The following is a 14,252-nucleotide window of genomic DNA, read 5'->3' on the forward strand; positions in this document are numbered from 1 at the left end:
AGGAAGTTCAGGAAGAGATAAAATGAGATGTTGTCCGATCTCCTTTCTGACTTTTAGATCTTGCAAGATATCGGCAATTGGAATTTAAAGAAAAACAATGTTCCAGCTCCCATCTATGTACCTTTGTTTAAGTTTTCATGGAATGCCCTGTGCCTGAAATGAACTTGACTCATTTCTGCTTCTTAGAATCCTGAGCTTTCTTCAAAGCCTAACTCAAGTTTTTCTTACATGAGGTCCTTTGTAGTTCTCCCAGATGCTAGTGCCTTCCTGTTACTTCCCTGCCCCTCCTCAAGGGTGTAGAGAGAAGCTACACATAAACTAGCTGTAGGATCCTGGGGGAAGTCACTTTAAGCTCTCTCTGCCTCAGTTTCCTTAATTGTAAAACAGGGATCATAACAACATCTATTCACAGGGTTATTGTGAGGATAAAATGAGATAATATTTGTAAGTAGCTTTGCCAACATTAAAACACTACAGAAAGGCTAACTATTATTACTCTGGGGCAATTAAGTTGTTACAGTGGGTAGAGGACCCAACTTGGAATCAAGAAGACATCTTCCTGAGTTCAAATCTAGCCTCAGACACTTACTAGCTATGTGACCCTGGGCAAGTCTTAACTCTGTGTGCCTTAGTTTCTTATATGTAAAAATGAGCTGGAGAAGAAAAATGGTAAACCACCCCAATATCCTTGCCAAGAAAACACCTAAATGGTACCATGTAAAGTAAGACATGATTGAAAAATACAGTACAAATTATTATTTTAAAGCCCTAACTTTTTGTTCTCTAATCGTTAACTTCTTTCGAGAGCCCTCAATGTACAATCAGAGAACCTAGTTTCAAGTCCCAACTCTGCGCTTATTTTCTACCTGTGTGACCTTAGACAAACTTTTATCTTTTTTTGGGGTGGGTGGGGGTGGGTGTGGGTCTCAGTGTGAAGACTGCGTATTTTAAAATCAGCCGGAGTCAGGAATTCAGGCTAGGGGAAAATCGTCAATCTTTATTCTCAGTGAAGAAATGGGCAGTGGAAGAGAATGGGCAATAGCAATGTGTGTAGCTGAGTCAAGAAGCTAGCTAGACCAGCAGCCACACGACCAACAGCTACGAGCATGGAACCCAGGGCAATCTCTCCCAGCCTCTCTTCCTGTCTCCCTGCCTCCACCCACCAAAATCGTAATTACCTATACAACACATCAGGACTTGCACAGAGAGTGGGTAGGGGCCATTCTTTATCCAATCATGTATATTAATATAGTCCAATTACTATTTAGCCTCAAGTGCTTGGGACCTCAGTGCATCAACTCAAGCCTCAGCCCATTACACTCAGTTCCCTTAGATATAAATCAAGGAGGTTGAGCTAGGTGATCTTTAAGTTGCTTCCAGCCCTTAATCCCATGATGCTCTTCTCTACTGTACATAGAGATAAGAAGATTTTTTGTGTCTAATTGCACTGCTATTTGTGTGGAACAGATGCCATTGTAGACATAGCCTTTGTGTTGAAGAAACAATGATCTGGTTTAATTCAACAGTAATTTATTAAGAGCTTATTATGTATCTGGTGCAATTTCTCCTCAGGAGTTATGAATGCTCTTTTATATTTTACAAATTACTTTTATATTTATTGGCATATTTAAGCTTCTCTACTTTCTATGAAGCTAAGGGATTTTTGGAACTCGGGTCTGGCACTGACTTCAGCATTCTTGTCTCTCTCTTTCCCCCACAACAGGTGACTCTGGGAAAGGCTTGGTCAAACTTGCCACATGTCGGTGGAGGGTGCAACTCTGGCACTGTAGTTTAAGAACAGGGCAGCATAATCATCTGCTCAGCCTTGGAAGACTCAGACAATTGGGGATATCCAGATGGTAATCACCTGTTGGATAATTTGACCAGTATTTAAGGAAAGTAATAAAACCCCAGTCATTTTGCTGCTCTGGGAATTAGTAGTTCACATTTTTAAAAGCACTCTACTGTCATTAAACCCTGTTATCAATTAACCTAGTACCAGTTGGATTTCTCTCCATCCAGGAGAAAGTTTGGCTTATGGAAGAGGTGGGCCACTTCAAAAAGAAAGATGCTTCCCCACCAGCCACATACTCAACTTTCCCAAACTTTCCAAAAATTTTTTTCTTTTTGTTTTCTCCTTCTATACTTAACTCTCTAGTCCAAGTTCTGATTCCATAAATTGGATGAGAGCCAAGAGAATTGGTTCCAGGAGATTCCCATTTTTAAAAACCAATTTCTTTGTGCCATCTCTGCTGCTTCTTGCCAACTTGCCAGCAGTATGATGTGATGGACAGTGTTGGATTTAGGATCTGAGTTCTGCTACTTATTACCTTTGTCAAATATGTATTTGGCTTTGGAAAAGTCACAAACAATTTGGGGCTTATTTTTCTTATCTGTTAATGGGTGAATGGCCCTCTTATTCTTAGCCAGCACGAAGCCCAAAGTACATGGAAACCATATTAAGGACTTGCCAAAGAACTCAGTCCTTTAAGCATGTTCAGAATTCTCAGGGGATACAAATTTCACGGGACTTTGAGGATATCTTATAATTGATTCTGGTGATAGTCATAGGAGGCTCTGATTGACTGTAGCAGGGTGGAGAGAGCATTCAAAAGACATCATGTTTCTATAATTTAGTCTTTCTCTTCGTATGATTTCTTCCTTATTTGTGGGCATCCTGATTACAGAAAAAGGACAAAAGGTCTAAAGGGAAAGCTTTTATATCCCATTCCATTTAAGGCTGACATATAATTTGTGAATTAGGGATTGTGATTTTTGGGTTTTTTTTTTTTTTTTTTTTTTTGGTTTTTGATCTTGGTGCTTGTTCTTTCATTTTAGGTGAAATGAGTTTTGAAAAATCTGGAAATCAAGTCTATCTTGGGTTTTACATTCAACTGGATCAACCATGAGACTCAGGAAATGAGAAGCAACCAGCAACCTTCAGGCCCCAGCCTGGCAGTAGCTGAGACAAAAGTTCATCCAGGAGCAATGCCACAAGTGGACATTAGTTTTTTGGGAAAAATGCCATGTCAAAATTATATTAAATTTGAGCACACAAACTTTCCTCAGAGATCAAACCAGAACAGGGGAGAGTGTGCCCCTAAAGTTGTTTTTGGGGAATGATGTTTATACTTCTCTTTTTGCTTTATAATCAACGTATTATCTATTTGTCTAAGACAATTGATGTTATTTGTATAAATGAAACCAGAAGGGTTAGTCATTTGAAGTTAAGGGATGGGAAGGAAACACCATGATGGAATCTTGAGCCGTTAATGTTAGAGAGGAGACTCCTCAACCTCTGAAGGTACCCCTAGAACAGTAAGATGAAGTTATAATTGACCTTATTCTAGAAGAAGGAAACAAGAGTTACTTGATACATCTGTAGAATGAGAGTGACTGGGTTAAATGATCTCAAAGGTCCCACAGGTGCTAGATCTTTTGGTCTCTTGTGACTATGTGGTTTATGACTATGGCTATACATTTGGGACTTAACCCTTCCCTGATCTACTTTGCTCTTCTATTTCTTTGGGTTCAGTAAGTATTTGTTGATTTTATCCACATTGGTCCTTTTAGACTAGAAATCTTTAATGTAATGAAACAATATCTGATTTAAAGTAGGTAAGAAAGAAAATGTCAGAATGTTTATGAAATAGAAAAATCACATATCTATAGGATAGAATCTAGCTTTGAATAATAGCTAACATTATGAAGATGGGGTGGGGGAAAGACACACACACACACACACACACACACACACACACACACACACACACAGAAAGCATTTACTAAGGGCCAGGCACCATACTAAGTACTTTACAAATTGTTATATCATTTGATCCTCATAACAACTCTGACAGTTAAGTACTATTATTATCCCCATTTTACAGATGAGGCAAACAGAGGTTAAGTGACTTGCCCAGTGTCTCCTGTCTAATGTGACAAATTTGAAACTGGATCTTCCTGACTTCGGGGCTAGCCCCCCAGCTGCCTTTGAAGACAGTTCAGAGAGATGTTCCCATCATTCTTAGCTTAAGCCTTCTGTCTGAATCTGACCAGTGTGTAGTTTTTCTCCATCTTAGATGAACTCATCCTTTCTTAGCTACTTTTGAACCCTCTACTTATTTATTCCAAGCATTTTCAGAAGCAGTTTATGTTTTTGGGTTGATGAAAATATAGTTCATAGCACCTGCACTTAGGTAAGCATTATGCCAAGTATTGCCAAGGTGAGTGGAAGTTGTCAGTTCTGCCCACCTACAAAGTGTACTTAATAGTGAATTGTGAAATCCACTCCTTAGCATTGAAATTATACCATGGACACATTCACATGTCCTTGTTTCCACACTGATTCACTGGTACCCATGAGGATACATTCTGGATATGTTCAGTTGTGGACAGGGTAAGATGTGACTGGCTGATTTGTCATTCCATATGCCAGTTCAGTTCCCCGGGGAGGGGGTCACATTTTCTGGCCTATATGGCATGTTGACACATGGTTTCCTTTTTGTGCAGCACTGATCTAATTATCTATCTTCACTTTTTTTTTTTTTTTTTTTTTAGGATTTCACCTAGGGTGTGATAATATCTTTGCTCCCTGCTTTTCAATTTCTCCTTTATAACTTTCCATTTTCTTCTTGTTCCTGGTATCTACATATTAGCGTTAAGGTTTTTTTTTCTGAGAAAAATATGAAATTATGACCAAAGTTATAAAACTATGTATATCCTTTGACCAAGCTGTACCACTATCAGGTCTATTTCCTAAGGTGATCACACTAAAAGGAAAAGAACCTGTATTCTAAAATTTTTATAGCAGCTCTCTTTGTAGTGGTAAAGAACTGGAAATTAAGGATATCCCCATCAATTGGAGGATGACAAAATAAATTATGACATATAGTTGTGAGGGAATACTACTGTGCTGTAAGAAATACTGAATAGGCTGACTTTGGAAAAAAACATGGAAAGTCCTATATAAAATAATGAATGAAATGACTAGAACCAAGAAAATATTGTATACTCTACCAGAAATATTGTTCAAAGAATATATGTGAACGACTACATTATTCTGAGTATTATAAATACTCAAATCAACAGGACTTATGAAGGAAGATGTTATCCTCTTTCAGAGAAAACTGATAAATAAAAATAGGCATAGTATAGTTTTATCTGTCTATATTTATTTCTATCTGTGTCAAATAGTGGCCTTCTTTAGTGTTGAATGGGGAAGAAGAGAAGGAAAAAGTTCAGAATTTAAAATGTTATAAAAATAAAGGTTGTTTTTTGCTTTCTGATTCATTATGGTCTTAACGTATGAGACAATCAATCGTTCAATCAATATGCATTTATTAAGCATCTAAAATATGGCAGGAACATAAGTTAGTAGGAAAGATTAGAAAAAGACTTCAAATAGAAGGTGATACTTTAACTGAAACTTAAAGTAAGAGAGGAAATCTATAAGGTAAGTGAAAGAGGGAGTGCTTTCTAGGTATAGAGAATGGTGGATATTCTGGTGCAAAGCAGAGATGGGAGTTGGAGTGTGATGTATAAGGGGCAGAGAGAAAGTGTGTCTGAATTGTACAGTATAGTGAAAGGAATGAGGTTGTGTTTGGGTTGTTAAGGGCTTTAAAAGCTAATTGGAGTTTATATTTCATCCAAGAGGCAATAGGAAGGTGGCTGCCATGATCAGAATTTATCCTTGAGCACATAGCCTAGGTTTGTATGTCCTCGGAAAAATTTTATTTTTTTTCAGGGATAGGTTTTTTTTTTTTTTTGTTTGTTGGTAATTTTATCAGATAGAATAAAGCTGTTTTAAGGTGTAAGGTGGAATGCAATACTTATAAAATAAATCTTTGTAGGAATTCTAGAAGAGGTTTCTTGTAGAGGAGTGCTCATCTGAAATTACAGATGAGCTGTTCAAACTTTCCATGATTTGGGGCTCATCTAACAGTGGGGATATACTGGGGTTAGTTCTTAACAGCACATCAATTAATGATTAAATTTCCAGAGCGACAACACTTGGACCTCAAGAATGGCACACACTGTCAATCAGGGCTTGAATTTATTATTTTATTGATTATTTAGGTTTAAAAAAGTATTGGAGATAATGTTCATAATACAGATTAAATTTATAATCCTCCAGAACAGCTAGTTGGTGCAGTGGATAGAGCATCAGCCCTGAAGTCAGGAGGACCTGAGTTCAAATATGATCTCAGTCACTTAACACTTCCTAGTTGTATGACTCTGGGCAAGTCACTTAACCCCCATTGCCTCAGTCAAAAAATAAATAAAATTAAAAACCCTTTGTTCTGTGGCAAGTCAGTTATTAAACATTTACCAGCACACCTCTGTCCATGGGTATTGGTCATCCTTGTACAGTGGGGTATTGTGGGAAGAACACTGTCCTTGAAGTTAGATAATCTATATACGAATCTTAGTTCCAACAGTTACTACTAGCTTTAGATTTATGGAGAAATCCTTGAAACTTTCTGAGTCTCACATTCCTTATCCCGAAAATGGGAATGATAATACTTATTATACATTCTACTTTATAGAGCTGTTGCAAGGAAAGCACTTTGTAAACTAAATACACACTCTTGTTCAGAACACAAATGTTCCCCTCCTCTAACCCTATCCCCATGTTCTCCTCTTTAGATAATGTTAGTATCTGGTTTTCTAAGTCAACATGTGGCCACAAAGAATTTTAATGTTTAGTGTCCTCCCTCTCTCTCTGAGCTTGATGCTATTGCTCCACACCATTTTGGGTTAGTTAATTAACCTCTTTGTGTCTCAGTTTTTCATTGATAAAATAGTGTTCTCTAATTTCCTGTCTACTTCTAAAACTATGATTCTTGTATCTATTTAATTGATTCATTTCACAGATAAGAAAACTGAAGCTTGGAGAGAAATGACCTGTTCAAGTCTCTTGACTTATTCTGGTTGTCTTTGTACTGCACTATTTTTCCTGTTTCTTGTTGTCATTGAAGTCTCTCTTCAGGGAGAGCAATAGACTTGTTACTAGCTGTTCTCATTTCAGGGAGAGAATGAAGCACATATGTAATCTTATTCAAGGTAGCACAAATTTCATTCTATAAATTTTGGAGAGGTCTGTGAGTGTTTACATAGGGAAGTAAATCCTCCCCATGTGGAGAGCAGGAGGTCAACCTTTCTAGAGGCATCAAGGTCAGAAGTACAGTGAATAATATTTTGAATTCTTGACTGCCTATTGGAATAAAAAAAAACCCAAGGTATTTGTCATTCAGAGTGATAGCCTTGAGCATTCCAGGACTACAGTTGGGCCAGTTTATGAGAAACTGGATATTTAATATCACTTAAAGGTTAAGCTAAATTACATCTGGTATATTGGAGTGGAAAGTACATTGTGTCTGGAATCAGATTTGTACTATTATTACTTGCTATTACTTGTTATAAGCAAAATAATTTGTATCTTTGGTTTTTAGAACTGGAAAGAACTGTATAGATTATTTTAATCCAGCCCTTTTACTTTCCCCTCCTCATTTTAAATAGTTTTTTATTTTGCCAAATACATGAAAAGATGGTTTTCAACATTCATCTTTGCAAAACCTTGTGTTCCAATTTTTCTCTCTCTCTTTCTCCAACCCCCTCCCATAAATAGCAAACAATCCCACATAGGTTAAACATGTGCACTTTTAACATAATTCTATATTCATTATGCTGCACAAGAAAAATCAGATCAAAAGATAAAAGGAAAAAAAAACATGAGAAAAAAGCCAACAAATAAACAACAAATAAAGTGAAAATACTATGCTTTCTTTGATCCATATTCAGTTACCATAGTTCTCCCTTTGGATGAGGATGGCTGTTTTCAAAATAAGTCTATTGGATTTGCCTTGAATCATCTCATATTGAAAAGAGTCAAGTATATCACAGTTCATCACCACATAATTTTGTTGTTGTTGTGTACAATTTTCTCTTGCTTCTATTCACTTCACTTAGCATGTTTATGTAAGTTCATGTAAATCTTTCCAGGATTTTCTGAAATTATTCTGCTGATCATTTCTTATAGAACAATAATATTCCATTACATTCATATACCATAAGCCATTCCCCAACTGATGGATATCTACTCAATTTCCAATTTCTTGCCATATACAAAAAGAGCTGCTACAAATATTTTTGCACATATGGGACCCTTTCCCTCCTTTATGATCTCATTGGGATACAGGCCCAGTAATGACATTGTTAGATCAAAGGGTATGTACAGGTTGATAGCCTTTTGGGCATAGTTGACAAATTGCTCTCCAGAATAGTTTCACAACTTCACCAACAATACATTATTGTCCCAATTTTCCCACATCCCCTCCAGAATTTATCATTATCTTTTCCTATCATCTTAGCCAATTGGAGAAGTGTAACGTGGTACTTCAGAGTTGTCCTAATTTGTATTTTTCTAATCAATTGTTATTTAGAGCATTTTAAAAAATATGACTAGAAATGGCTTTAATTTCTGTCAGAAAATTATCTGCTTCCTCACTTAACACATGGAGAAATTAGAGATATAGTTAGGATTTATATAGCATTTTGGGTACATCACTAGTAATCTTGACTTTTGTTCTGTCACTGTACTCCAGTGATTGTGGAGGTGAGAGAGAGACTGATGGCTTTGCACAGCCTTACCTCACCTAAATCCAATTCACTTCCAAGTCAAGACATCACCATCCTGACATTACTGGTCTTCTTTGAGAATGAGGATGGACAACAACAAGATAGCACTTTAAGGTTTGCAAAAACTTTATAAATATTTTATAATACTTTGCAAATATTATCTCATTTTTTTTTCTTACAACAACCATAAGAGGTATATGCTATGATTATTCCTATCTTTCAAATGAGGAAAGAAAGGCATCCAGAGGTTAAGTGACTTGCTCAGCATCATACAGCTGTTAAAGTATATCAAGAAGACAGGATTTAAACTCAGATTTCCTGACTACAAACCTATCTCCTTTTGATAGATCCATAATGATTAAGTGACTAGACCAAGGTTATACAGCTAGTGAATGTCAAAGACTAGAAGGTAATCAATTTCTCTGCCTCTCACACCAGGTTTCTGTCCACTATATCTTAAAATACTAAATAAATGTTATTAATTACTACAAGCAGGAAGCAGAGGGAAGGGAGAAAGATGGCAAAGGCAGCCTATTAAGAAAGGAAAGAGAAACAACTCTTTTTTTGGGGGGGGCACTCAACTTTCTTACCTGCAAGATGAAAGCATTCAATTCCTTCCACATTTCAGGGGTTTCAAGGCACAGTGTCCTCTCCATCTGGAAAATCTGTGTAAGAATTTTTGGCCATTTTTTTGAAGTGGAGAAGATATTTGAATTTTTCCTTTTTCTTTTATGAAGTGTTTACAGTTCCTTTTTTTTTGTAGAATTTGGGTTGACATTTTGCAATATTATACATATATTTTATGCAATTTTGAGTTTCTAAACTTTTTCTGATCTTTGTACGTCATCTGTGGCTTCTAAAAAATTTCCCCCAATCCTCCCCAAATTCCTATTTAATTTCTTATGCTGACTCATGATGCATTGAAACTTTAAGGGGGAAAGTCAAAATGTGGAAAAGATAACTGTAGTTAAACTCTGAGGTCTTTTCCAGCCTTACATACAATTCTGTGATCCCTCTATGATCTCTCCATTCTAACAATAAATACTTATTGAGTGCCTGATACAGACCTGACATTGCCTATGGGATATATACAGAAATACAAGATCCAGTCCTTGCCTTTAGGTATGTGATCTTGTCAGGAGACAGAATACACATGCACATGAAAAGATAACTTACAATATAAAGAAGGAGATACTTTAGAATGCCAAAGGCAGTATTTCCCCTTTAGGATTGCCTTACAGGTATGTTACTATTATAAGATTGTAGTTTTAGAGTTTAAGATACCTTATAAGCCACCAAGTTTTTATTCCTATTGTTATTAAGTCAACATACATTTGTTAAGTGCTTATCATGTGCTACATGTTAGGGATACAAATAGTAAAAAATAGTTCCTATGTCTAAGGAACTCTTATTTTAATAAAAAAGACATGTATCTGGAACATAGTAAGTACTTAATAAATGCTTATTGTTTTTTTTTTTAACAACAATAGAAATAATCCTCTGATGGCTTCTGAGGTCCTTTTAGCTTAAAATCCATGATTGATCTGAGCCTTGAAAGATGGAGGAAGGATATTAAAAAATGTAGAGGAGAAAGAGTCCTTTTGGGTAAAGGGCAGAGAATCAACTTTTAAATTCATGATATGAAAATAATATGAGCAATTAAGACTAATTCACTTGAGTAGGAGGGAGAATTCATTACTCACAGGAGAACTTAAACTAGTACCTTCAAGGTCATTGGTTCCAAATCTTCCAATTTAGGGTTTCATGCTCTTTCTACTCCATCACAGAGACCTTAGTGAAGCTGCCTCTGACACAGGAGAAGTAAGGTAGCAACAGAAACTCCTCAATGTCAGGAATCTGGTGGCTTGTGGAGGACGCAGGGGAAGGAGATTGCTTTTCTTAGAAAAGACCAAGAGATGGGGAAACCCTGGAAGAGAGAGTGGATCAGGTTTGGAATTTATTTGTGGGAGAAGGGAAGAGAGAACAGGCTACAATTCATTGTTTCTACAGCTGAATCTTTTTTTTTTTTTCTGATTTTTCAAAACAGTTTTTTAGGGAACCCAATAGAAGAGTCTCTGAAGGAGATTACCTTTAACAGATTAATTTCTCCACCTAATATAGGTACTTTCTTTCTTTCTACTCTTCTTTCTTCTACTGCCATTAGATTGTGACCTTCTTTATATCCCCCTTTTTTTTGCCTTTCTTTATATCCCCAGTGTATAGTTAGACAGTTGATAAATATTTATTGCATTCGTAATATTTGCTAAGCATTTGTTATGTGCTGGGTATGCAAAAGAAGGCAAAAAAAACAATCTCTGCCTTGAGGAGTTCACAATTTAATGGAGGAGAAATCAAGCAAACAAATATGTATAAAGCACACTATATATAGCATAAATTGAAAATAATTAAAAGGGAGAAGGAACTAAAATTTAAAGGGCTCAGAAAGACTTCATGTAAAAGATAGAATTTTAGTACATTTTTTGGCAACTAGCAACTAATAAATGATTATTAGCTGATTTTTCTGAAATATTTTGTGCTTTCTATAACTAAATGCTCTTGGACAACTAAATTGTCTTGACCTAGGTATTTCTCTGATATATGGAATGGCATGAGGAAATGTTTGGAATAAGGAAAGTATAAATTGCATTTTGGGAAAAGTACATTTTAGGATTTTAGGATTTAGAGGAATGTCTCATTGATGATCAAATTCAGTTCCCTGATTTTACAGATAAGGATGCTGAGGCCCAAATGGCTTGACTGAGAACATGCAGGTAGTAAATAGTTGATCTGAGATTTCTATAGATGATTAGGGGAAAGGAAAAGAATGTATATGTTCTAAAATACTTATAGCAGCTCTTTTTGTTGTGGTATAAAACTAGAAATTGTAGGAATGCCCATTGTAGGGATGCACATACAGCTTTTATGTGCCAGAAGTGGGACTTGAATCTAGGTCTTTTTGATTTTTGAAGAGTTGTCATGTGAAATGCTTTCCTCTCCTAGAAACATCATGCTGATATAAGTTGTCTTATAGTAGTCATGTTAAGCAGGAGGCTGCTTATAAACCTTAATCTGCCTGATTTCAAATCTTCTATGAACTACAATAACAGAAGGAATGTAATATAAAGATTTTAAGAAGGAAGAAGGTAAACTGTCTGAAGAGGTCTACTGTGGATGCAGAAGGATCCCACTAGCCAAATTCCTTTAAAAAAAATCCAAGGAATAGCAAGTTGTGCATCATAGATTTGCAGTATCATGTACATTTATCTTTTAAAAAATTCTACTACGTTATGGAATGCTTCTTTTATTCCATAAATAAAAAATTAAAAACAAAAGTCTATATAGAAAGTGAAAGCAAAGATGGGCAACTGAATAAATGCCAAATTGTGACACAGTACTCTAAGAATTGTACAAGGTCTTAGAGTTGAGGCTCTTGAAGACTAAGGACAACAGAGTGTTTTTCAAATTATATTGTAGGGAAAGAGAAAGATCAAAAAATTGGACCATCATTCATATAGATGGGAGGATGATAACTTTTGGCATAAGGTAGAGATATTCAATTTTTATTTTGTTTCTGTTTTCTATGCCAAGAAGGGCCATTGAATAGGAAAAGAGAGAAATTTAAAAGATTACAGTGAGCAGGAGACAGATGGGATAAGGGCCTGAAAAATGGAAGACTACATACATATATATATATATATATATATATATATATACACACACATATGTATGTATATATATTGATACTACATATATATACATACATATGTATGTATACATATATATATTATATATATATGTAGTCTTCCATTTTTCCATATATATCTATATATATCTATATCAATGGGTTTGACTTTGATTCCTGGGCAAATTCTAGATTGTATTATTGGAAGGGTGTTTAGCTAACATCTAGATAAAGAAGCTGTAATCATCAAGTTCCAAGAAGGCACCACCAAGAAAAGGTCATTCCTGGAAAGTCATATTTAATTTTTGAAATGATTACTAAACTAGTAGATTAATGCATTCCCATAGAGATAGTTTACCTAAACATTTGATGAAGTTTTTCATGTTCTTCTCAGTGGAAAAGATGGAGGAAAAGTTGTATCAATAATAAAACAATCAGATGAATTGATATCCCACAGTGAGATGTCAAAGGGCACGAACAATTTGGGAACTTTTCTAACATAATTCCAGTTTCAGCAAAACATTTATGAAGTTCCATTATCATTGTGTAAAAACTGAAGAGATGGGAAATGAAGACAGGATAGGGCATCTAAGAGGGTTTGGAACTAGTTAAATGGTTAGACTGAAAGAGTCATAATTAATACTTTAATACTAACTTAGAACTCTCCAGTATAGTGCTCTAGCAATTGATACTTGATTGACTATGTTCTTTAACATTTTAAATAGTGACTTGGATGAAAACATAAATGGCAAGCTTATTAAATTTGTAGTTGATACAAAGATAGGAGGGATAACTAAGGCATTGGATAATAGAAGCAATATTAAAAAAATCATGATGGGGTGAATTCCAGAATTGGAAATATTCATCTAGTATAACCCATCACTCCTATCCAAAGTTCCTTTTTGCAACATACCCAAAGTATCATTTAGCTTTTATGTAAAGATTTCTAAAGAGAAGAACCCACAGTTCCCCCAAGGCAGATGATGAATTTTATTAGGATAAGTGAAAAGTTTTATATTTGGGTCCAAAAATCATCTTCACAAAACAGGTATCATGTGTTTGATTTTTGAAATGATTATTAAATTAGTAGGTCAATGCATTCCCATAGAGACAGTTTACCTAGAAGTTTAGCAAAGCATTTTTATCAAGGTTCTCATGTTCTTCTCAATAGAAAAGATGGAGGAAAAATAGTATCAGTGATATAACAATCAGATGAATCGATATGTCCCACAGTGTGATTGGTACTTGCTTGACCTTGTGTTATTTTATATTTTAAATAATATAGGGAAGTCATGGTTAGAGAGTGATTTATTTGAATGACATCTAAGGTTTTTATAGGGTATAAACTAAATATGAGTCAATGGTGTAATATGACAGCAAAAAAATCTAAAGGGATCTTGGCTACATTCAGAATGGACTTGCCTTTAAGAATAAAAGATGATTATCCTGTTGGACTCTGGCTTGGTCAGATCATATCTAGATTGTTATATTCAGTTATGAGCACTACATTTTAGGGAGGACGTTGTTAAGCATCAGAGCAGTGCAACTAGATTTGTGAAGGGCTTGGAGTTCTTGCCAATATGAACACTGACATACTAAATAAGTGGGAATTTTTGGGCAGAAATGATACTTATCATCAAATATTTGAAATGTTGTCACATGAAAGAGGAATTAACCATGTTCTGTTTATCCTCAGAGGCCAGAACTAAAAACATTGTGTGGAAATTACAGATTTTGGCTTTAAGGACAAGAAAAATCTCAGAAGTGAGTAGTCTGCCTTGGGAAGCAAGGGTACCGCTTCCTTGCAGGTCTTTACACAAAGGCTAGATGACCTCTTAATTATATTGGTAGAAAAAATATTATTTTGGTGGTGGTAGATGGAAATTGAGTTATGTTAGATGAATGTTTCCAACCACGGAATTTTGTAATTCCA

At 35.5% G+C, this 14,252-nt stretch overlaps 1 long non-coding RNA gene across 1 annotated transcript; it reads left to right on the forward strand.

Moving 5' to 3' along the window:
• Positions 1-1,727: 1,727 nt before the first annotated feature.
• On the forward strand, positions 1,728-3,063 carry LOC116422070. Its single transcript, XR_004232658.1, has 2 exons — positions 1,728-1,859; positions 2,839-3,063. It is a non-coding gene; the product is annotated as an uncharacterized LOC116422070 (long non-coding RNA).
• The last annotated feature ends 11,189 nt before the right edge of the window (positions 3,064-14,252 follow it).

This window comes from Sarcophilus harrisii, chromosome 3 (genome assembly GCF_902635505.1).
Source record: "Sarcophilus harrisii chromosome 3, mSarHar1.11, whole genome shotgun sequence".
Classification (NCBI taxonomy): Eukaryota; Metazoa; Chordata; class Mammalia; order Dasyuromorphia; family Dasyuridae; genus Sarcophilus; species Sarcophilus harrisii.